The 22,960-nt window shown below is 45.6% G+C and overlaps 1 pseudogene; it reads left to right on the top strand.

Moving 5' to 3' along the window:
- Positions 1 to 3,144: 3,144 nt before the first annotated feature.
- On the top strand, positions 3,145 to 11,573 carry LOC110560663 (malate dehydrogenase, cytoplasmic-like; annotated as a pseudogene).
- The last annotated feature ends 11,387 nt before the right edge of the window (positions 11,574 to 22,960 follow it).

The raw sequence follows: 22,960 nt of genomic DNA, 5'->3' as shown, positions 1-22,960 counted from the left end.
TCCTGTGGATGGATAAAGTTTCCCTTCCTAGCCTTCATCAGAGAGATCCCTGTCCTCAGGACCTCATTGCGGCCTAGGCAGTTTTGGTCTTGGGTTAGCACTTTGGGTAGACAGCACCACAAATGGCATCAAGGCTCTGCTGCAGTCTCACACCGTATCCCAGACGCCCCCCGCCACAATGCTAGGCAATCTCTGCCAACCCCTAAGGGATTTGATATGGTGGTTGGCTGTGTGTGGCGCCACCACACACAGGGAACCAATCAATCCCAGGCCTCTTTGTTGCACCCTAGGGAGTTGAGGAGCCAGCCTTGGCTCCGGGGGCTCCCTGGAAGCATATTGAGAGGCTTGCGTTTGGACAGCACCCAAATAATTGCCATGGGAACCTTACAGGAGCCACCCTGCCTGAAGGAGCCACATGCAGGGCAGTGCCAGCACTGAGCCGCATGAGGCATCTGCTCCAGGGGCTTACCCAGCCTCTTTACGTTGGCACTAAAGTCTCACTTCCATGGATGGAGAACATGAAGCTCTGAGACCAGCTGCCTCTTTCAAGCCCTCTCAGCTGGGAGCAGGAGTCCAGCCTGATACCTTTGTCCAAAGCCAATCCCTGGCTGGAGGCTTTTCTCTGCACGGCTCCGAACAGTGGTAGTAGGTGGTTCTTGTTGGTTTGACTTAGTGGGATTGGGCACAGCTGAGAAGCCTTGAGACTGTGGCTATGGTTAGCGATGTGTATTCTTCTCCTTAACACTGTAGACCCCAGTGATCAGCCTCTTGATCTAGCAACAGGCCCAGGGTGGGGCGCCACAGCCATCCCAGGGCACCTTCTCAGCATCGCAGAAACTGTTCTGCTTCCCTGATCCTCCATGTGTCCACCGGCTCCCAGATCCTTCTATTTCCCAGCACTGTTAGAGTCGGAAGTTCCATGCTGGTGTGTGATGTTATCTGCTCATTGTCCATCTCCCCTGTGACACACGAGGACCTCTCCCCTCCCAAAGGCTGATATTCATTTGCTTTTTTCAGCTATGTCCTGCTGTGTGGCAGAGAGAATTCATAAAGGATGATGAATGACCCAGGCTGCATGTTGGCTTTGGACCTCTCTCCTTGCTCCTGAGTGGAGGGGGAGCCAGAAGGATGGCAGCGGAATTTGTGACGTGGTGACAGTGAGATTGGGACGCAGTGTCTGATGCTCTAAGCCTGACAAAATTTGCTTGGGGGGAGTAGGCGCTACCCTAGAAGCAACAGGCTTTGGAGAGTTGTGAGGAGTGTATGTTCCGACAGTCCAGTGGCAGTTCTAGAAAGAGAATGCACCCCTGATCCTGTCCTCTTACCTGGTGTGGCTTGAGTCTGTAGGTGATCCTGGTTATTGTGACAGGTGACTTAGCTCTGTATTTTAGAGCTGCCCACTACGAGCCAGAACTGGAAGATGTGGGCATGGAGGTCTAAGCCCTCTTTGATCATGCCCTTTCCTCTTCAATCGTGACACCCTGATTCCTAATCTTTTCCATCGGTCAACTCTTCCTTGCCTGCTTTCTGCCGGTAGACTGTGAACTGGACCTCAGGCTCCACCTCTCACTGTGGCCAGTTCTGTTTGTGACTTGAAAGCAGAGACACATCCAAACATCCTCTCCCCATCCCCATGGACAATGAAGACAACTTGGCTCATCCTCTGGAGTTGACCCCTATGAACGGAGGCAGAGAGCCGTGCTTGCTTAGTGATGAAAATCGGTGACAGGCCCACGGTGGAAGGGGACAGTATTTGGAAGCTGAGAGTTGAGAGGACGGGCTCCTGGATGGATCATCCTAGCAGCCACTGAGGCAACTGGAACTATCACCAGGCTCGGGTGGAAAGTGGCACCTACATAGAGGTGAAGGCTGAAGGAGACTGGTCGGTAGCACCCTCCCAGAATGCTCTCTGGGAGTTCTCTAGAAATGCAGAACTCTGGGGCTACCCATTGAGATCCTCTTTCAGAAGGACCTGGCTGGGTCCCTGCAGATGCTGTATAAGAGTCCTTGCTGAAGCCAGGGGTGGTGGCACATACCCGTAATCTCGGTACTCAGGGAGGCAGAGGCAGGAGGATCTCTGTGAGTTTAAGGCCAGCCTGGTCTATAAAGCGAGTCCAGGACAGCCAAGGCCACACAGAGAAACCCTGTCTCATAAAACAAAAACAAAAAACCAAACCAAACCAAACCAAAACAACAACAGCAACAACAACAAACTGCTGTTGGCCAGGCCTGAGATTCAGGCCTGTGACCTCCTAGCGGGAGGCTGAGGTGGGAGGATTGTATGACTGAGTTATAGGGCCAGCTCCAGGCCAGCTTAACCACTTAGAAAGATTTTGTCTTCAAATGAAAATACGAAACAGCCTGCGGGTATAGGTCAGCGATGGAGAGCTTGCCCTATGTTCAGTCTCTAATAATGGAGAAAGAAAAAAAAAAATCCCCAAACCTCCACTAAGCCCTGACCACAAACATCCCCTGATTGAGGACAAGGTGCTCTCTAGAGCTTAGCACATAGCAGACTTGGGTAAGGAAGTGTTGGATGGCTCCAGGCTGAGGAGAACCTTCTAGAAAAGTGGAAGTATGATTCAGATGTTCCTTGGAGTTTAATGCCAGCTTAGAGATAACATTACTTTTCTCCAGAAACATGACAGGACAAAGGTGATGTCATCTTCCCCAAAATGGGAAGGGAGGAGCAAGCAAACCGCCCTGTTTGATTTCTGTTGTGTGACGAGATACCAGTCCCCCCTCCCCCCAAAAAAAGCAACTCAGGAAAGAGGGCTTATTTTAGCTCACTGTTCCAGGTTACAGCCCATCCCTGAGGGGAAGCAGAGAAGAGAGAGCTTGCAACAGCTGCTCACATCACACCCGCAGCCAAGAGCGCAGGGAGAACGAATGTGTGCATGCTTCGTGCTAGTCAACCCTCCATCTGGAAAAGAGAATCCTGATGAAATAGTCCAACGATTAAGCCAGTGTGCTGGTCCCCGCCTCGTCTGTCCGGGTGACCCTGCTGCTGTTGGAGCCCTTCTTGGAAGATGGCTACGCCACAAGGATCCCACTCCTTTCTCTCCATTGGAACAGGGATTTCCAAAGAAGAAAGGGATCTTGGCATCTATTGTACAGAAGATGGAGTCTGAGATACCAGAAGGCATGGGGATTGGCTGCCCAGGCCAGCGGCTGAGGGCCACTGGTGGACACCGAGCTGAGCTATCCGTTGAGGAGACGCACGATCTAGCCCCACTAAGATCTGTCCTGTCAGCCGTGTCTGAGCATCTAGGATCACTTGGTGGTGAGGTCTGATGTCACACCAGTGAGGCTCAAGCTACACTACCTTTCTGAAATGCTTACAACTTACCTTCCCTGGGCAGAGTGCTTAGAGACGGCAAGAAGAGACAGGTCCTGCCTTGATTTCAGAGGTCAGGATTCAGTGGAGGGGACAGACCACCCACCGAGCACAAACAGTGATGTGTACTCCACAAGTGCTTTGTCCCTAAGGCCGTCTTGAGGGTCAGTGCTTTGTGAGAACTCACCAGCACTGATGAACTCACAGTCCCAGCTTATTCTGGTGAAAGGGAAGATTGAAATCAGCAAAAGCCAAAGGCACATATAGGAGAGGTACATACAAGCCATGCCAGATGTGGGCTTTCACGGTCCTGTCCCAGAGGAGTCCGGTGTGATTCTCTCATCACTGATGTGTGACTGCACGTGTGAAGTTGGCCACATGAACCCTGACATTCCGAGTTTTTTTCCTACAGGTTGGTCACAGGACCTTGGACACCCGTATGACTTGCGAGTTCTTCAGCTACAGGCCCCCTGGGGACATTGGCATTTGCTGCGTGAAACAAGGTCTCCACTATTCGTTCTGTCGGCAGCATAAAGTGTCTGGATGGCCCAAGGCTCCTGGTGAAGGTGGACACTCTTGGCAGGCAGGACGTTGCCAGGGTTTGGAGGCTATCTCCAGGGAGCTGGCTAAAAGCCAGGCCTTTTTATGGGGTGTGTCAGCCTTTCTTATCTGCACACCAGTGTGCACCACAGACCTGGTGCCTGATTGGATATAGATGTACAAAGGGAAGGAGACAGAGAGAGAGAGAGTCCAGAATGATCCTCCTCAGGCTTCCAGGTGGGTTGGATGGACATAGAGAAGGTGATGCCGCGTGGAGGCCTGGTTCGTACAATAGCTTACAAATGGCCTATTTTATTCTCTTCTTATTTTATAGATCATGGGCATGAACACAATTAATATTTAAAAATGGACAACTGGGAGAAAATGTTGCCCATCCTCCTTTTCTGACTTTCTGTCCCCAGAGGCATCTTGGTTATGGAATGAGTCAATGGCTATTTGAGACCTTGAGCTGCTCTGTCTAAGCGCCCATCCTTAAGTTCAAAGACAGAATTCCAGACACTGTATTTAGACACTGTCCCCTGAAGGTAGCAGAGGCAATTCCTCATCTGTTACATGTGATGGGACTTCCATACAACCAAGGACAGGAGCGTCCAGTTCGTAGGAGAGAAGACACTCCTCCCATAGTGGTCCTGCTAAGGAGGGGCTAGACCTGAGAAGCTTCCTACAGGGAAGCATGGCTTCCTACAGGCTACCTCTCTCCAGGCAGTGACATCAGAAGTCAGGGTGCCCCCTTCAAACTGGTTTTGCTTAATAGGATACCAAAACATGCCACTGTATGTCACACTTGTTATACCCCACAGAGGGAGCAGTGAGGAAGAGATCCAGGAGCCGGAATGGAGGATGTTGGGAGCTGAACCTCCCACTTGTGAAATATTTCATAACCTTTACCTATTTTCATTTCAGGACAATTCCAACTAATGCATAGAAATGCTCTCCCTCGCAGGAAGCAGAGCTTCGTTCTCCCCCAGGCTGTGTGGGCTCCACAGGGTCACTTGTTTCCAAGGAACACAATATGGAAAGTGAAAAACAGTGATTTCACAGTGGACAAACATAGTGAACGCTGTCTTATCCAAGGGTCACAGTTAACATGAGTTGTGGCAAAGTGTATTGAAACCACTGTGGGCTTCTGCCCAACCCATCACCCAGCCTAGCGACAAGAAAACGTTAGACAAACCCAGACAGAACATCTTAGTCAGGGTTTCTATTGCTGTGATGAAACACCATGACCAAGAGAAAGGAAGGAAAGGAAGGAAGAAGGAAGGAAAGGGTTTATTTTAGCTTAGAACGCCGAGGTCATGTGAGGGACGTCAGGGCAGGAACTCAAGGCAGGAACTTAGAGGCAGGGACTGAAGCAGAAGCTGTGAAGGAGTGCTGCTTACTGGCTTGCTCCTGATGGCTTGCTCAGCCTGCTTTCTTGCACACCTGCCCACGATTGGCACCCTGTCAGGGCTGGGCACTCCCATATCAATCACTAATTTAAAACAATGTACCACAGGCTTGCCCAAAGGGCAATCTGGTGAGGGCATTTCCTCAGTTGAGGTTGTCAAATGACTCCAGCTTGTGTCAAGTTGACATGAAACTAACCAGCACACTGAAGGGCATGCCACGCAGCACCTGAAAAGCTGTCTTCAAACAGATAAGGCCAAGGAAAGCAAAGAAAGATCGAGGAGCAGACAGGAAGGGGAAACATGGACTGGATACTGGAGCAGACACACACACACACACACACACACACACGCAGACACACGCAGACACACAGACAGACAGAGACAGAGACAGACAGAGACAGAGAGAGAGAGCAGGAGAAAACTTGTGGTTTAGCCACCAGCAATGGCTCCTTAACAGCTCTGTTTTGACACTTGTAGGATGGGGAAATAAGATGTAAGCACACAGGGGAGTAGGGGACGGTGAGAAACAACACAGTATCTCTTCAGCTTTTCTGTGAATTTAAAATGATTCCAAAATAAGATTTTCACTTTAAATTTAAAATGCACTCTGTGGGTGTTCTTATGGCCTCAGGGAAAGTTCTGTCCTTCCCAAAGGGAGTGTTTAGGCTTAGCGCTTGTTTGGTTTGTTGACTGAACCTTAGCGGCTTCTGGCTTCAGGGGCAGGGAGCTGCCATCTTCTCTTCTCTGCCCTCCATCTTTTGTTTCTCGTTTCTCCTGGAGTTTGTTTGCTGAACTGGGAGTGACTGTGGTGGTTGACTCTATTACACAGTTAAGTGTGTAGAGCTTTGACATCACCCAGACCTTCCTGTGAATGTCTCTAACCTAAGTTGCTTTTGACAAGCATTTTGTCACAGTGTGTGTGTGTATATATGTCTGTGTGTGTGTGAGAGAGAGAGAGAGACAGAGACAGAGAGAAGAAGAGGGAGAGGGAGGGAGTGGGGAAGAGAGAGAGAGAGAGAGAGAGAGAGAGAGAGAGAGAGAGCTAACCTCTTGGCCTTGAGATTTTGGCGACATGGTCATGTAGTTCTGTTGATGGTCCAATTGATTCAGGTCAGGTCTACAGGAAATGGTAGACATGAGTTTATGTGGCAAGATGGCAAGATGAGATCAGGAAACCACGAGAATGAGAGAAGTGAGGGACTATGGAGCTAAAATTAGTGAAGAAACTGGACAGTCAGGGTAGGATGTCAAGGTGATACTCCAAAACGCGCAAGCTATCTGCCTGCCTCGAGCAAACAGCGACACGTGGAGGCTACCCGGAAGTTGGAATGCAACCAAGCAGGTAGACAGGAAGCAGCCACAGGACCTGCCCTCCCCTGAACCTGTCACTGAGCAGAGCCAGCAACTTCCAGCTGATGAGGTGCCCTCCCCTCGCCCGTTCATCACTGTTCCCAGAATTATCTAGAAGAAGCTAACAGAGCGTTCTGTGTGGCAGGGCCTTGCGAAATGGAACTGATTGAGGGAGCTCTGCAAAAACTGTCTTTGAGATTCTCTGGGTGAGAGGCAATTTCAGTCGATGAGAACAATTGTCTCCACACTCCAGCTCAGAGGACGCATTAATGCGTACTTGAAACTTTCAAGGAGAAGCTGTTTGTCTGATAGGACTTTCAAGCTACTTATGAGCAATTCCCTCCCCTCCCCCCTCACGGAGCAGAGGAACAAGCTAAATAAATGAAAGAGGGAGTGTTTGGGATCAAAGACAAAGAGACAGTTGTAAAATGATATTTCCATCCTCAATAGCTCTGAATTTGAGAAGGATATTTGACTACAATGTGTAATACCATTCTCATAAAAAGTAATTTCAAGAATTATTCTCTTCTGTGAAGCTAATTAGAGATGTTTATTGGAGACAAAAGACATTAGGCCCTCTTTCACTGAAGAGGTTGAATTAGAATTGGAAGGGAACAGAGGTGTAACCGATTCTTCAAAGAAAGTGAGAACCAGTGGTTCCCAGAATAACCCAGGAGACCTGGGTGAAAAGTGAGGTGGGAAGGAGGGAGGAAAAGAGAACCCCCCCCACTCATACACACACTCACACATACTCTTTTGCACACACATACACACACTCTCTCTCACACACTGGCTCTCAAGGAAAGAAACTTAGGCATTCATTAAAAATCACCCTTTAGGTAGCACTATTTCTAATTGTCCGAGAAAGTGCCAGATTGATTTTCAGAGTGGTTGTATAAGTTTACATTCCCACCAGCAATGGAGAAGGGTTCCCCTTTCTCCACAACTTCTCTAGCATGTATTGTCACTTGAGTTTTTGAGCTTAGCCATTCTGATGAGTATAAGGTGAAATCTCAGGGTCGTTTTGATTTGTATTTCCTTGATGACTAATGATGTTGAACATTTCTTTAAGTGTTTCTCTGCAATTCTATATTCATCTATCGAGAATTCTCTGTTTAGCCCTGTACCCCACTTTTTAAATTGGATTACTTCATTTGTTGCTTTTTAACTTCCTGAGTTCTTTATATATTCTGGATATTAGCCCTTTGTCAGATATAGGGTTGGTGAAGATCCTTTCCCAATCTGTAGGCTATAGTTTTGTTCTGATGACAGTGTCCTTTGTTTTACAGAAGCTTTTCAGTTTCATGAAGACCCGTTTATTGATTGTTGATCCTAGAGTAGGGCTACCTCAAGATCCAGCTATACCACTCCTAAGCATATATCCAAAAGGTGCTCAAGTATACAAGGACATTTACTTAACCATGTCCATAGCAGCTTTATTTGTAATAGCCAGAAGCTGGAAACAACTCAGATGTTCCTCAGTGGAGGAATGGATACAGAAATTGTGGTACATCTACACAATGGAATATTACTCAGCAATTAAAAACAAGGAAATCATGAAATTTGCAGGCAAATGGTGAGATCTAGAAAAGATCCTGAGTGAGATATCCCAAAAGCAGAAAGACACACATGGTATACACTCACTTATAAGAGGATATTAGACATATAATATAGGATAATCATACTGAAATCTGTACACTTAAAGAAGCTAATTGAGAAGGAGGACTCTGGCTATGATGCTCAATTCCCATTCAGAAAGGCAAATGAAATGAACATCAGAAGAGGAAGAAAACAGGGAACAGGACAGGAGCCTACCACAGAGGGCCTCTGAAAGAATCTACCCTCAAGGTATCAAAACAGAGGCTGAGACTCACAGCCAAACTTTGGGCAGAGTGCAGAGAATCTTATGAAAGAAGGGGGAGATAGAAAGACCTGGAGGGAACAGGAGCTCCGCAAGGAGAGAAAAATAAAATCTGGGTTCAGGGATCTTTTCTGCAACTGATACTCCAACCAAGGAACATTCATGGAGATAACCTAGAACCCCTGCACAGATGGGCTCATGGCAGCTCAGTGTCCAAGAGGGTCGCCTAGTAATGGGAACAGGGACATCTGACATGGACTCAGTGGCCTGCTCTTAGATCACTTCCCCTGAGGGGGAGCAGCCTTACCAGGCCACTGAGGAAGACAATGCAGCCAGCCCTGATGAGATCTGATAAGCTAGAGTCAGACGGAAGAAGAGGAGACCCTTCTATCAGTGGACTTAGGGAGGGGCATGGGTGGAGAAGAGGGAGGGAGAGTGGAATGGGGAGGGGACTAGAGAAGGGGCTACAGTTGGGATACAAAGTGAATAAATTGTAAAAATTAAATTTTTTTTAAGTCACCCTTTAGACCATTTGGAATTTCAGAGTCAGAGTTTCACAAGGCCATGTATTTCAGTTGGCATGTATTTTGCCTCCTTGCTCAGCATGAAAAAGTCCTTGGCTTGATCCCCATTATCTCATAAAACAGGATGTCGTGCTACCTGTAATCCCAGAGCTCAGGAGGTAGAAACAGGAAAAGAGGGGGTTTAAGTCATCCTTGACTATGTAATGGGTTTTAAGGCCAGTCTGGGTTACATAAATCCCTGCATTAAAAAAGAAAAAAAAAAAAAAAAAAAAGAGAAAGAAAAAAAAGAAAGCCAACAGTTCTACAATTCGAAATTGCAGACAACAGCTTGGAATCCATCTCGATCAGTGGCTCTCAACCTTCCCAAGCCTGTGACCCTTTCATATAGTTTCTCATGTTGAGGTGATCCCCCAGCTATAAAACTATGGTCGTTGCTACTTCCTGAAGGTAATTTTGCCACTGTTGTGTACTGTAATGTAAATACCTGACATGCTGGATATCTGATATGTGACCACTGTGAAAGGGTCGTTTGACCCCTAAAGGGGTCTCACCCCACAGGCTTTAGAACCACTAATCTAGATCCTCAGGGGCTAGGAGTTCCCTCTTAACAGCCATCTTCTGACAGTCTTCTGATGATTCCCACTGAAGGTCTGAAGGACTTGATCCTCAAAGGCTGGATGGCACCCTACCCCTTTTGCTTCTATTGCCAAGGGCCGCACCTGGCAGGTGGCAGGCACTTAGGAAATGTTTGTTAAACAGCTGAGTGACTGGATGGACACAGCTGCTCATAGAGCCTGGCCTACGGTGCTGGAAAACACTGGAGGAAAGCCCACCAGCAAAGAATCCAGATTCTCACCTGGATCTTCATTAACTTGAGTTATATAACTAATTGAAAACACTCTTGGGTGTCTTGTTTTCAGAGCATGTACCAGGAGAGGCAGTAAAGGTGGTTGGTCCGGGGGACAGAATGGTAGCTGGGAAACAGAGAGCTGCCAGCATGATAAAGGAACAGTATTATAGCCACATCATAACCTGGTGTCTTTAATAGCAGAGTCAAAGTTACCTTGTATTGAGACTGAGTACCTACTATGAGCCAAGACTTTCTAGTCCTTTGACAGACCGTATCTTAATATCAATATTTACATATGTGTTTTGGGTGTTTTGAGACAGGTCTGACTGTCTTGAACTTGCAGCAATCATCCTGCCTCTGCCTGCTAAGTGCTAGGATTACAGGCATGCATCACCATGCCTGGTCAGCCATTGTATGATTGTGTGATTTAAGGTCAGCTGTAAGGTCAACACAATTATTTTTCAGTAGGGTGCCTAATATATATATATATATATATATATATATATATATATATATATATATACAGGATTTCTTTGTGTTACAGCCCTGGCTGTCCTGGAACTCACTCTGTAACCAGGCTAGCCTTAAACTCAGAGATCCACCTGTCTCTGCCTCTTGAGTGCTGGTGGTAAAGCGTGTGCCATCGCCACCTGGCTGAGAGTTTTTGTTTTCTTGTTTCTCACTGCTATGATGAGGTACTCTAATAAAAGCAGCTTACGGAGAGCTGTAGAGGGTGACCTGACTCCTGAAGACAGGCTTTGCAGGTACAGAAACTGGCCTCCTGACTCCTGAAGACAGGCTTTGCAGGTACAGAAACTGGCCTCAAATTCCCAGTGCCTTAACCCATCAGAGCCCTTGTGACTGGAGTAGGGGGTCAAATTGCATGTTCACTCCTGTACAGTGTTGGAAACGGTCTGTCCTTGGTCAAGACCAGCCTGTAATTCTTGTTGGATGCCACCCGCATGCTGGGTGTTCTGGAGGGTGCCCTGATGGAGCTGTAAAACCGTGCCCTTCCCCTTCTGAAAGATGTCACTGCAACAGACAAAGGAGAGGCGGCCTTCAGAGAGCCGGATGTGGCTGCCTGTGCCAGGAAGGGGAGGCGTGCAGAGTAAAGGCCCACTGAAAACAAATGTGAAAGGTGCAGAACTAAGGTGGAGAAATAAGCCAAGAAATCAGTTAAGGTCATTGTTGTTGGAAACTCAGCTAACACCAACTGCCCGATGGCCTCCAAGTCAGCTCCACCGACCCCCAAGGGGAACTCCAGTTGTCTGACTTGCTTAGCTGACAACAGAGCTGAATCTCAAATTGCTCTTAAACTCAGCGTAACTGCTGATGACGGAATGTCTTTGTCTGGGAACTCATGCCCGGGTTCCCTATCTAGATGTCAGTCATGCTAAGGTGAAATGGCAAGGAAAGGAAGTTGGTGCGTATGAAGCCCTAAAGATGAGGGTTCATCGTGATGGTGCAGCGGTGTGGTGCTGCTGTCATCTAGGCTGGGAAACTGTCCAGTGCAATGTTGGCTGTGACAGCCATCTCCAGCCACATCAGAGACATCTGGTTTGGAGCCCCAGAGGAAGAATTCATGCTGGTGGGCGTTACCTACGATGTCACCTCTCACAGCGTCGCTCGTGATCTGCTTCATTTGTTCCCTGTTGTGATCCGGAACAAGGCCTGGAAGTTTGTAGAAGGCCTCCCTGTTTAGAAGATGGGCTTTACAGCCAAGGAATGGGCAAAAGAAAGGGAAGCTGCTTTTGAATTTCTTTCCTCTGCTGACTGGACAATCACGTTGATGTCAACCATATCCCGAAGCTGGGGAATCGGGAATCGGAATACTGGCTTTGAGCCTTGTACCAAACAGAAATAATGTTTATAATGTTATACTGTATTATTGAAGATGATTATGCTCAAATTTGCTTGTGACCAGCAACATATTTTAAAGACTGTATGCTTTATAGTACAGAGTTGTGAAAGTCTATCGTGCTGTTAGTGCTGCAATCTCAATAAAAACATATTCAAGCGACGAGGAGAATAAAAGCAACTTAAGGGAGAAAAGATTTATTCTGCCCCACAATGCCAGGTTGTTGTTCAACATGGCATCAGGAGCGTGGGCAGCTGGTCCATTCACACCCACAGTCAGGGAGCAGAGAGTCGTGCGTGCTGCTGTTCAGCTTCTCTTTCCACTTACACTGCCAGGGAATGGTGCCGCCCACAGTGGGCAGGCCTTCCCACCTCTGTTAATGCACTCAATATATCCACATGTATGCTCAGAGGCCCATCTCCCCGGTGATTCTAGATTCTGTTGACAACATAAACAATCATACAGAGGAGGCTGAAACTTGGAGAAATTAACAAACTTGACCATTTTTAAGGCTAAACCTATTTGATTTTCTACACTGTAGCAGTGGAGCACATTATTCTATTTTATTCTTAAATAGCAGAGAACCTCAAAGAAGCAATTAAGACCCAAAAATGTGTCTGCAACTCAGAATTAATAAAAATTAAGATCTTAGTGTTAGTGTTTGTTTTTCCCCTATTAAAAACCCCTCTACTAGATTTACAAAAATGTTCTCCACAAAGAATTAAAAATCTAAAAGTTAAAATTACTTCAAATCTTTCTACTCAATAAAAACATAATCACTGTTTAGTGAACATAATTTCAAATATCTTTTAAAGCGTCTGAATATAACTATATAAATAGATGGATAAGTGAATGGATAAATAGCTGGAGAGACAAAAGCTATCACAAAACAGGATTAATCTATATGTGACATTTTAAAACAGTAATTAAACTTAATTTTATTTCAGTTTAATAGAAATAACTGACAGGAAATAGAAGTCACTGAATTTCAAACAGGTGTTTCTTTTCTTAAGAAACAGTGTTTCTCAAAAGAGCCTTATATATCCAAAGAGTAAAAAACTCTTCGGGGGCTAGCCTGGGGTAGGGGTGGGGCACACCTGCAATCTCCAGCTAAGGCAGAAGGAATACTGCAAGCTTGAGCCCATCAGGGCTACCTAACAAGACCTTGTCCGAACCAACAAAACCCCAGCAGGCAGGCAGATAGACATAGACAGATGACGGAGAGGATATATAGAAGATACGTAGATGATTGGCATATGACAGGGATTTTTTTTTTTAATTAGGCAGTTGGCTCAGTTGGTTAAGTATTTGCCTTTCAAGCATGAGGACCTGAGTGCAAATCCCAAGCACCCATGTACAAAGCCGGGTCTGGGGTCGCCATCTTGTAATCTCCCCCAGCAAGATGCGAGGTAGGCCTAGCCTATTTGGTGAAGTTCCAGCCCAGTGAGAGACTTTGTCCCAAGGAATGACAGCTGAGGTTACCACACAGACACAGGCATGCTCTCCATCATGAACACATACATTGTATTAGATGGTTTGCCAATGTGTGTTGCCTGACTCCCAGGTTTAAATGATAAGCACGTTGCCGTTTCACTTCTCCTTCCACGCCTTTCCCCAAGACTTGAGTTTTTCTAACATCTTTCATCTTTACACTGTTCTCACCTGTAACATTCACACCCTTTCACTTAACCATACATCCTCCCGATCATCTTTGCATGGGAGCCATTATTCCCAGCCACGTTTTGTCCTCATGACATCATGCCTGCTTCTTCCCTGGCTGGATTCCATACCAGAAGAAATAGAATTTCAAGGACTTCTACCTCCTGTAGTTATTTCCTGGGTTAGACTGAGATAGATGTACATTTAACGTTTGTGTTCCTCAAGGTCTTTCATGGTGACAAACATTTGCCTGCCATTATGCTTGGGCCCCACCATGATTGGGTCTAGTGTTCCTAGGAAGCACTTTTGGACTTCTGTAGACTGGCAGCAAGCACCCTATCACTCTCTGGTATGAAGCTGGACATTCATCCTCTTTCTGGGCAATTTTGTTTTTCTAAAATATAGAATACCAAAGGATTGGATTCCCTTTCCTGTGCCTTCACTTTTCCATTTGTGAACTGCAGATGTAAACGGTTGCTCTTGTCAGTATTAAATGAGATCATTATTTAAAGCCTTGGCACCATGCCTGGATCATAGCTAATACTTAATAATTGTTAGCTACTGGTGGTGTCATAATGAGGACGCTCAAGTTCAGGGATACACACAGGCTCTTTCTGAGCTGGACTTCCAGAATATTGAGTGACTAGAGCAGGAAAGGGCTGTAGGTAATTAGGTGCAATAAAAAGATTATTAAGGCATTGCAATTAAAGTGACTAGAGAGAGAGAGAGAGAGAGAGAGAGAAGAGTATAAGGAGTCTGACTTAAGGAAAATTAAAGACCTGAAATAAGAGAACTCAAGAAATGGAATAAAAGGTGTACTTAAGAATAAAATAAAGATAAATTTCCCCTAATGACAAAAAAGTGAAAGAATATACTTTAATTTATACCAAGGACAGAAAGGGCAAGTGCTAGACTTGAAAGGCTAGTAGTGTGGGCATATGTGTCCTGGCACCGTCCTCACTGACTCCTCTAGTTGGCCATTGATGGTGTGTGGTCCAGGGTCACTCAGTGTCTACAGAGCTAGAGCATTCTTCACTTTTTTTTTTTAATGTACATAGTCATAGCCATGCCATTTTATTAAGATCCTCCATTTTGGTTGAACAAGGTCAGGCATTGAGACTAATGTAATTTTGGTTGGCCCCTAATTTTGTTTTCCTAAATTCTTGCCCTTCGCACCCTGCGGACACTCCCAGCAATGGCGGCAGGCAGTAGAGGTTGTCACCTGACATTCTTTAACTCAGTATTTATTTTCCTAGTTTCCTCTAGCAAGGGCCAACCTCAGGCCAAAAATGGATTTTTTTTTTTGCACCCTTTCTCTTTTCTACTTTACAAATACCTCACCCAGCAAGCAACCCTGGCTCTGATCCAGAGTTTCCCCTCTGCAGGCCTCTTCCAGAATAAAGCTGGCCATGCCCTGGAGTCCTTCGCTCCCTTGTCTTCCTTCTTGCTATACATAGTTTCAACTTATTTGTTAAGGTTTAACATTTCCTTGTAAAGCTCATTCTGCTTTGTTTTTTTTTTCTTTGATTTCCTGTTTTATTGGTTTTGTGCTCTTTCGTACCATTTTTACCACGTGAAACAATCCTAAGAAACTTCTGTTCATCTCATCGCTGTCTTCTTCATTTGGGATCTCCCTTCTTTTTAGCTCCCGAGTGCGGTGTCTGTTCCCATTCCAGGCTGTGGTGTTCCTGTCTGGAAGTTCCTCTCTGTCTGTCTTCTGCTGAGGATTTTCTTTTGGGAGGGTTTCCAGCACCGCTGGCTCTTTACCTTTCTTCCCCTTACGATGGTCAGCTCCATCGCCTGTTTGGAAGCAGTTGTTTGTAAGCAAATGCTGTTGAAAACGATTGTGGTAATTCTTGTCCTGACCATGTCACTATGGAGCAAAAACATGGGATGTCCTCAGCAAGCTGCCAGGGGCCCAGATCTCTCTCTTTACTGACATTTTCTTATGTGCCTTTCACCTAGGTATACCTCACCTAGTTGGTTTGAGATGGAGTCCCTAATTACCTCGCTGTAGTCTTAAAAAAGGTCCTATGTTCTATTTTGCCTATGGCTATTTCTTCTGTGTTAGAAGAAAAAAGGGGAAGAGCCCTGAGTCACTTTGCTTCATCTTGGATCTGCTATCACTCCTGAGCTTCTCGGTTGCTCATGAAGCTCCAAAAATAGCACTGAGTTCTTGTTTTCTGTTGGCCCTGTACCGCTGAGCCTGGGGCTTGCCTTCAAGTGTGGTTTGTACACCCAGCGAGACTGTTGGAGAGAGCTGGCTTTTTCATGTGAGAGTGGTTATTAACTGGAGAGCTTCTGGGTTAGGGGCAGGGCTTGTGTTGTCTTCCCCTCTCAGCTCTGGAAGCCCTTCTGGCTCAAGCCGGTACAGGTGTTACACACGCTGCCAAGGTCTCTGTGAGTTCACATGCTGAACTCTGTGAGTTCAGTCCTGCTGTGTTTAGAAGGCCTCGTTTCCTTGGTGTCTTCCACCCCTATTGGCTCTTCCAGTCTTTTGGCCTCCTGTTTCAGAGTTCCCTGAACCTCGAAGGAAGGGATTTGACTCAGATATTCCATTTAGATCTGAGTGTTCCCAGGTCTCTCACTCTCTGCACGCTATCTCCTTGTGGGTCTTTGTATTTATTTCCATCTACTGCAGGAGGAAGCTTCTGTGATGATGGCCCAGTAAGACGCTGATCTAGGAGTATAGTGGACGGTCATTAGGAGTCATTTTGTTGCTATGCTCCTTTAGCAGAATTTGATTTTAGCAGCGTTTGATTTTTCCCTTAGGTCTATGGCCTATCTAATCTCAGGTTCTTGGCCATTCAGGCAAATTTGGACATGGGTTTCATCTCATGGATTGGGCCTTAATTCCAATCAGATAGTGGGTTTACTCCAATCGGACAGTGGATTGGTTACTTCTACAACTTTTGTGCTGTGGGGCAGGTGAGCTGTGTGACTGGGAGAGCTGTCCTGGAGCAAGAGTAAGATCGAGATGTGTCCAGACCCTGAACATTTCATCTGGAGATGGGCAGGAGGAAGGACTGCAGAATACAAGCAAGTATTTACAAGACTGTAGATGGAAGACAGCCCAGATGAGGACGGTTATGGAGGATGGCATAGGATGGGGGCTGGGAGGTGGGTGGTGAGGTTATCGAGACAGCATAGGTGAAGTGAAATATCTGCCCAGTTTAAGGTAAATGAGGCAATTATAAAATTTAACAGGTGTCTGTGTCTTAGCAGTTGTGGTAGTGCTTTAAATAATACCACTGTGATATTCATAGGGCAAATAATAAACATTATGTAGCCCAACAACTATTTTATCGCCAACCACTAAGTCTCCCTGTTCTGGGCCTACATGCCCTAGTGTACATAGCCTTGAAACTCCCACCCCTGGCACCCTTGAGGGAGTCACATAGCCTGGTGGCCAGGTTTTAGGTTAAAACTTCCTATTTCCCAATAAGGACAAGTCCAACTAGCACGTGGAGTTCCTCTTCATGCAAATAAAGCACTCCTAGCACCCCAGGCCCAGGTGGTGATGTACCGTCACCCCGAAAATCCCTACCCATTTCCCAAGGTTTATGTAGTCCTTAACCGCCCCCCCCCGCCCAATGAAGGAGAGCTGTTTCGCTCAAAACCACCCCTGAGAAGGCCTTTTCTCCCACATTCACCTCAGGATCGAGATCCTGCTAACCCACCTGTCCTGCTAAGCTTCATTTCTTCCAGTCCAGATGGTTGCACAATGGTGTCTGCATATCCGGAAGCCAGAAGCAGAAGCCTGTTCGGCAACTATTTCACCAGTGTCTCTGGCAGGCAGGTCACCATGGTAGATGGCAGTTTGCGGCTCATTGGTGTTCGGCTTTCTCCTCTGGTGGTGCGTAGAGTGCCTTCCAGCACCAGGAACGCCAGTTAGCAGAGGTGAAGGCTCCCGGTAGGCCGCAGCTTGACTTCTCTGTGCTCAGCAACTCATGTAGGTATTGTTTTCAGCAACCTGGCCTTACCATCAGTTTATAGAGAGCAACCGATGATGGCCTTAGCAATAGCCTGGGTTGTTTTGGGATTTCAACGGGACCCCTTTGGCCAACAACTCAACTAGATGTAACCTGTTCCTGGAACAGGAGTGATGGGCAGTTGGGGCTCTGTCTCCCCCTTGTTTGGTGGTTCTAATTTAGATTTCTTTCATACCTGTGTATATTTTAAAAAGCTTCAACTCTGTTAGGCTTCCATATGGCCCCTCAAATGACCCTTGGTTTTAGCTGTCCTTCCCTGTGTTCTCTTCCTTTCCAGCTTCCTCTCTCTTCCCATTTGATTCCCTTTTTCTGTTTCCTCCTTTTAGGGAGCTCTCCCCTCCCCTCCCCTCCTCTTCTCTTCTTTTCTTTTCTCCTCTCACTAATCCCTTGCTCTACACCTAACTGCTGTTTCTGGATTGTAGCCTCCTCAAGACTTAGCAGCTAATATCTACCTATAAGTGAATACATACCATATTTTTTGGGGGAGGGGGAGTTTGGGTTACTTCACGCAGGATGGTTTTTTTCTAATACTATTTACACGTGAATTTTAATGATTTCAGTGTTTTCTTTTTAAGCAGCTGAATAATATTCCATTGTGTAAATAAATACCATGTTTTCTTTATCATGAATTCACCAATGGGCATCGAGGCTGTTTCCAATTTTTGGCTTTTTATGAATAGAGCAGTAATTAACACAGATGAGCAGTAATTAACACAGAGTCTCTTTAGTAGGATGTAGATTCCTTTGGTTATATGACCAAGGTATAGCTGGATCTTGAGGTAGACCCACTCCCAGTGTCCTTTGGAACTGCCATACTGATTTCCATAGTGGCTGTAGGAGTTTGCCCTACTCAGCTACGAATGAATGCTCCTCTCACCCCACATCCAGCATGAGCTGCCATTTGCTTTATTGATCTTGGTCATTCTGACTGCTGTAAGAAGAAATCTTAAAGTAGCTTTGACTTGTACTTCTCTGATGCTTGAGGATGCTAGATTTTTTTTTTAAGTGCTTCTCTGCTATTTCTTTCCTCTTTTGAGAACTCTTTTGATCTGTACTCCATTTTAATTGGGTTATTTGTTTTTTTGGAGTTCTTTATATATTTTGGGTATCAATCCTCTATGGGATGTGTCATTGGTAAGAATATTTTCCCGTTCTGTAGGTTGCGACTTTGAATGATGGTGTCCTTTGCCGTGCAGAAGTTTTCATTTCATGAGGTTCCCTTTATTAATTGTTCTTAGTGAATGCACTTTTCTGTGTCTCTGAGTTCAAGGCTATTCCCCAGTTTCTTTTCTATCAGATTCAGTGTGTCTGACCTTACATTGAGGTCCTTGATCAATTTGGAGTAGAGTTTTATGTAGGATAACGAATATGGATCTATTTGCATTCTTCTACATGCAGCCATCCAGTTTAAACAATATTTGTTGAAGATGCTATCTTTTCCAATGTGTGCTTCTTTAAAAAAAAAAAAAAAAAAAAAACAAAAACAAAACCCAGCACTGTGACTCATGTCTGTAATCCTGGCATGGTCCCCATTGCACCATGGGCACAGAGATGTGACAGAGAAGGCAGAGCCAGGCAGATCTTTGTGAGTTCAAGGCCAGCCTGGTCTACACAGAGAGAGTACAGGATAGCCAAGGCTACAGAAAGACCAAAGAACCAAAAACCACCACCAGCACCAACAAAATCAGGTGTCCGTAGGCATATGAACTTATGCCTGTGTGTTTTCATGCCAACACCATGCTGTTTTTATTATTGTAACTCTGTAGAGCAATTTGAGATCAGGGGTGACCCTAACTTTAGCAGTTCTTTTATTGCTCAGGATTGTTTTAGCTATCCTGGGTATTTTTTCTTTCTTTTTTTTCTTTTGCGTGTGTCTTTATATGAAGCTAAAAATTGTTCTTTACATTTCTGTGAAGAACTGTGTTGGAATTTTGATAGGGATTGCAATGAATCTGTAGATTGCTTTTGATAGGATGGTGAAAAGGCTCTTTTCCTTCCCCTATAATGAACCTGTTGTCTAAGTGCCCGGGGCTCATTCCTTCCTGTTGGGTAGGGCTGATGTTCAGAAGCATCATTGCTTGATGGAATACAGGTTTTTATTTTTTTTCCATCTCTGCACACTTTTGTCTTAAAGTCCAATACTAACTGAGAGAAATAATAAGCACAGCTTCTAAAGCTCTAGTCTGGGTCCCTTAGATCCTTTCTTCTAAGGGTGAATAAAAGACTATTATTGATCCCCTTATGGCCAGCAGGAGAGAGAGATAAAACACAGTCATAACCTTCAAAGAGTTTATGAAAAGGAAAAAAAAAAAACAAAAAACCGAGGCCCCTAAGCTATCAAACAAGAATATTCTAACAAAAGTCTGAGACAAAAATAAAGAATGATAAGGCTGTCTGTGAGTAAGCAGGCGACCAGGGGGACATAGGAAGAGGACTCTAGCTGAAGCAGCCCTTCTCAGTGTAGCAGAGGAGGTTGGTGAGGAGGTGAGAGAAAGTTCTAGAAGGCTGAAAGGGAGCCCCAGAGCTGGTGATGCCGCTAGAATTTCGGTGGAGGCTGGGTCTCATGGCTGCCTCCCCTGTCATGGTTGCCTCCCCTCAGGAGGACATTTTCAACAAGAGTGAGAGCCCTCAGCCCACCCTAGAGACAGTGGGATGGCGCTAAACTGTGTGAGGAAGGGTCTGGATTCCAGTCCCCATGCCATCAGCATCAGCCACGAGGTGTCACATCTCTGTGCCCATGGCACAATGGGGACCATGTCTGTCTTCCCAACACATGACTAAAACAGTACACTTTACTTACTACTTTACGAGAGTGTGCGTGCGTGCGTGCGTGTGTGTGTTGACACAAGGTCTCATGAACTCTAGGCTAGCCTTGAACTCCCGATCCTCCTGGCCCATAACAAAACAAAACAAAACAAAACAAAACAAAACAAAACAAAAAACACTCACAACCAATTCAGAACAATATTCTGAACGTATAAAGGGAATAGCAAAGTAACTCCCCCAAAGCCACATCATTTACAAAAATTAGACTCTTTTGTGCTTTATACCACTGGCTCCCCAAATTTTAGCCCACTGAAGACTTGCCTTCGGGACTTGCTAACGCTGGAATTTGGAGTTCCTTCCTTGAACATGAGGCCTGAGAATTTGCATCTGTAATAAGTTTCGGGTCACCGACGCTGCTGTCTCCAGCCTGAGAACCCTCTGCCTCCCCCAGAAACTTGACTTCAAGCTGGGGGCCCCACCTGCTGAGGACACGAGTCTGAACTTGCGTCACAGCTGTGAGCTCAAGTCATGCCCCAGTCCAGGTGTGCCTAGCTGAGCCAGCTGCGCGAAGCCTTGTTTCGTTTCTGTTTTAATTCTCTTACTTTGAGATAATTTTATCCTTACACGCAAGTTGTAAAAATAGTGCAGAGTGTTCCCATATATTTGTTACCCAACTTCCCCTTACGTGAACGCACATCTTACATAACCACAGAGCACTCATCCAAACCAAGGACTGAAGCCTGGGGCAACACTCTCAGCTAGGCAACACCATTTATTGGCTTCCGCCCCCATTTTAGTGCCCCTTCATACCCCATGATCCAATCCAGGACCCTAAGCTGCCTTAGTTCTGGGATCCAATGCAAACTACGCCATTGCCCCGTCACCTCAGCATCCTCCCCCACAGCTCATGGGTCTCCACCATCCCCAGCTCTGAAGAGTCCTGATTCACTCATTCCACAAGATGCTACTCAGTGTGGGTTCAGCCAGTGTTCTCCCGTGATCAGATGGTGGTGACCCGTCACCGTGAGAACACGGGGCTCCGCTCAGTGTGCTGTGTCAGAAAACACAGATGCGACGCATTCCGCTACGATGTGAAGTTTGTTCTCTTAAGAAACATGGTGTCTGGGCTGGCGAGATGGCTCAGGAGTTAAGAGCACTGTCAGCTCTTCCTGAGGTTCTGAGTTCAATTCCCAGCAACCACATGGTGCCTCACAACTATCTATACTAGGATCTGATGCCCTCTTCTGGCGTGCAAGTGACATACAGATAGAGCACTCATATATGTAAAATAAATAATTCTTAAAAAAAAAGAAGAAGAAGAAAAAAGAAACATGGTGTGCCTGATTTTGGCACTACCGTTGTTTTCTTTATAACTAACAAATATAAATATTTATAAAATATTATAAATTATAACTAACAAATATTTATAATTTCCTGGCACCTGCTGGAGAATAAATCTGGGGCCTCACATGTGCTATGTATTTCTGGCCCCAACTACCACATTTTTTGATAGCCACTCCTTGAGACTGCAAGCACACTAATTTGCTTAAGCTTTTACATCATTCATTTCAATATTCATTGGTGGATCTTGGCCTGTACTTATCATTAATCTGGTGTTACATACAAACACACACACACACACACACACACACACACACACACACACTATGGGCAAAGTGCAGGGTACAAAGCACAAAGATAAAATTTAGAAACCAGCTAGAGAAAAAAGGAATGTTATGGTCTCAAGAACCAGGAAAAAAAAAACTATAGCAAAGTTGTTATTAGAAACCACAAAAAACAGAAGAAAACTGTGTGATCCTATTTGAATGGCTAAAAAAAAATTTTTTTTAAACATGGCAGCATAGAATTCTGTCAATCAAGAGTATTTTCAAAAGTAGAGGAGAGGGCTGGGAGATGGGTTAGCAGGTAAAGCGCTGTGGAGACTGGGCAGTCATGGTGGCCCGCCTGAGGATGCTCAGGAGGCAGAGGAAGCCATGCTTGGAACAAGCTCACTAGCCAGAAGAGCCATATCAGTGAGAGACCTTGTCTCAAACTATAAGGTGGAGAGCAGTTAGGAAGACACTGGACATCAACCTCTGGCCTCCATACACACACACATCCACATACATGTACCTACACATGTGAACACACCATACTCCAGACAGCATACATACTCTCTCGCACACTCAGTTCACACACCCATAAATAAGGTGAGGGTATAACAAAGACTTTTATCAGACAGATCATGACTGAAATAATTAATTCATTGGCGTCAAAAGTGCCTTGAAAGGAATGCTACGGAAACTTCCTTACCATTTTAGATCAGTGGAGGGTGGGAGGAAAACAGTTCTGTATAGAAGAATTGTAACTAATACCTGTGGGTAGGATTAGAGCAATAGAGGACTCGCATCAGAACACCAAAGTAAATCATTTCCAGCCATATCATCAAACCACTGTCAACCCAATCCTCAGTTTACCATCATAAACCAGATCGTTACTTATCCTCCGTATTCCAGAAAGGGTTAGAAGGAGCTTGAAGATAAGTGCCTGCCTACTCCACAGTGTTGTGAAGGTATGTGGTTATGAACAATATTACAAACACGAGTAAGCCTCCAGACCTTAAAATGCCAGGTGTGTTTGTATACGTGTGTGTGAGTGTGAGCAGGCATGTGTGATCATTTTCATCGTACTCTATCAAGTGTTTCATGAAGTTAGCTGGTATTGAAATGGAAGCTCTCCGGAGCAGACATCAGGATGGAGGGGGGCTTGGGAGGTGGCACAAAACTAGGATGATACCTTGGAATAACAGAAGAA

Source organism: Meriones unguiculatus, chromosome 7 (genome assembly GCF_030254825.1).
Source record: "Meriones unguiculatus strain TT.TT164.6M chromosome 7, Bangor_MerUng_6.1, whole genome shotgun sequence".
NCBI lineage: Eukaryota > Metazoa > Chordata > Mammalia > Rodentia > Muridae > Meriones > Meriones unguiculatus.
This window is presented reverse-complemented; position numbering and strand designations above follow the sequence as displayed.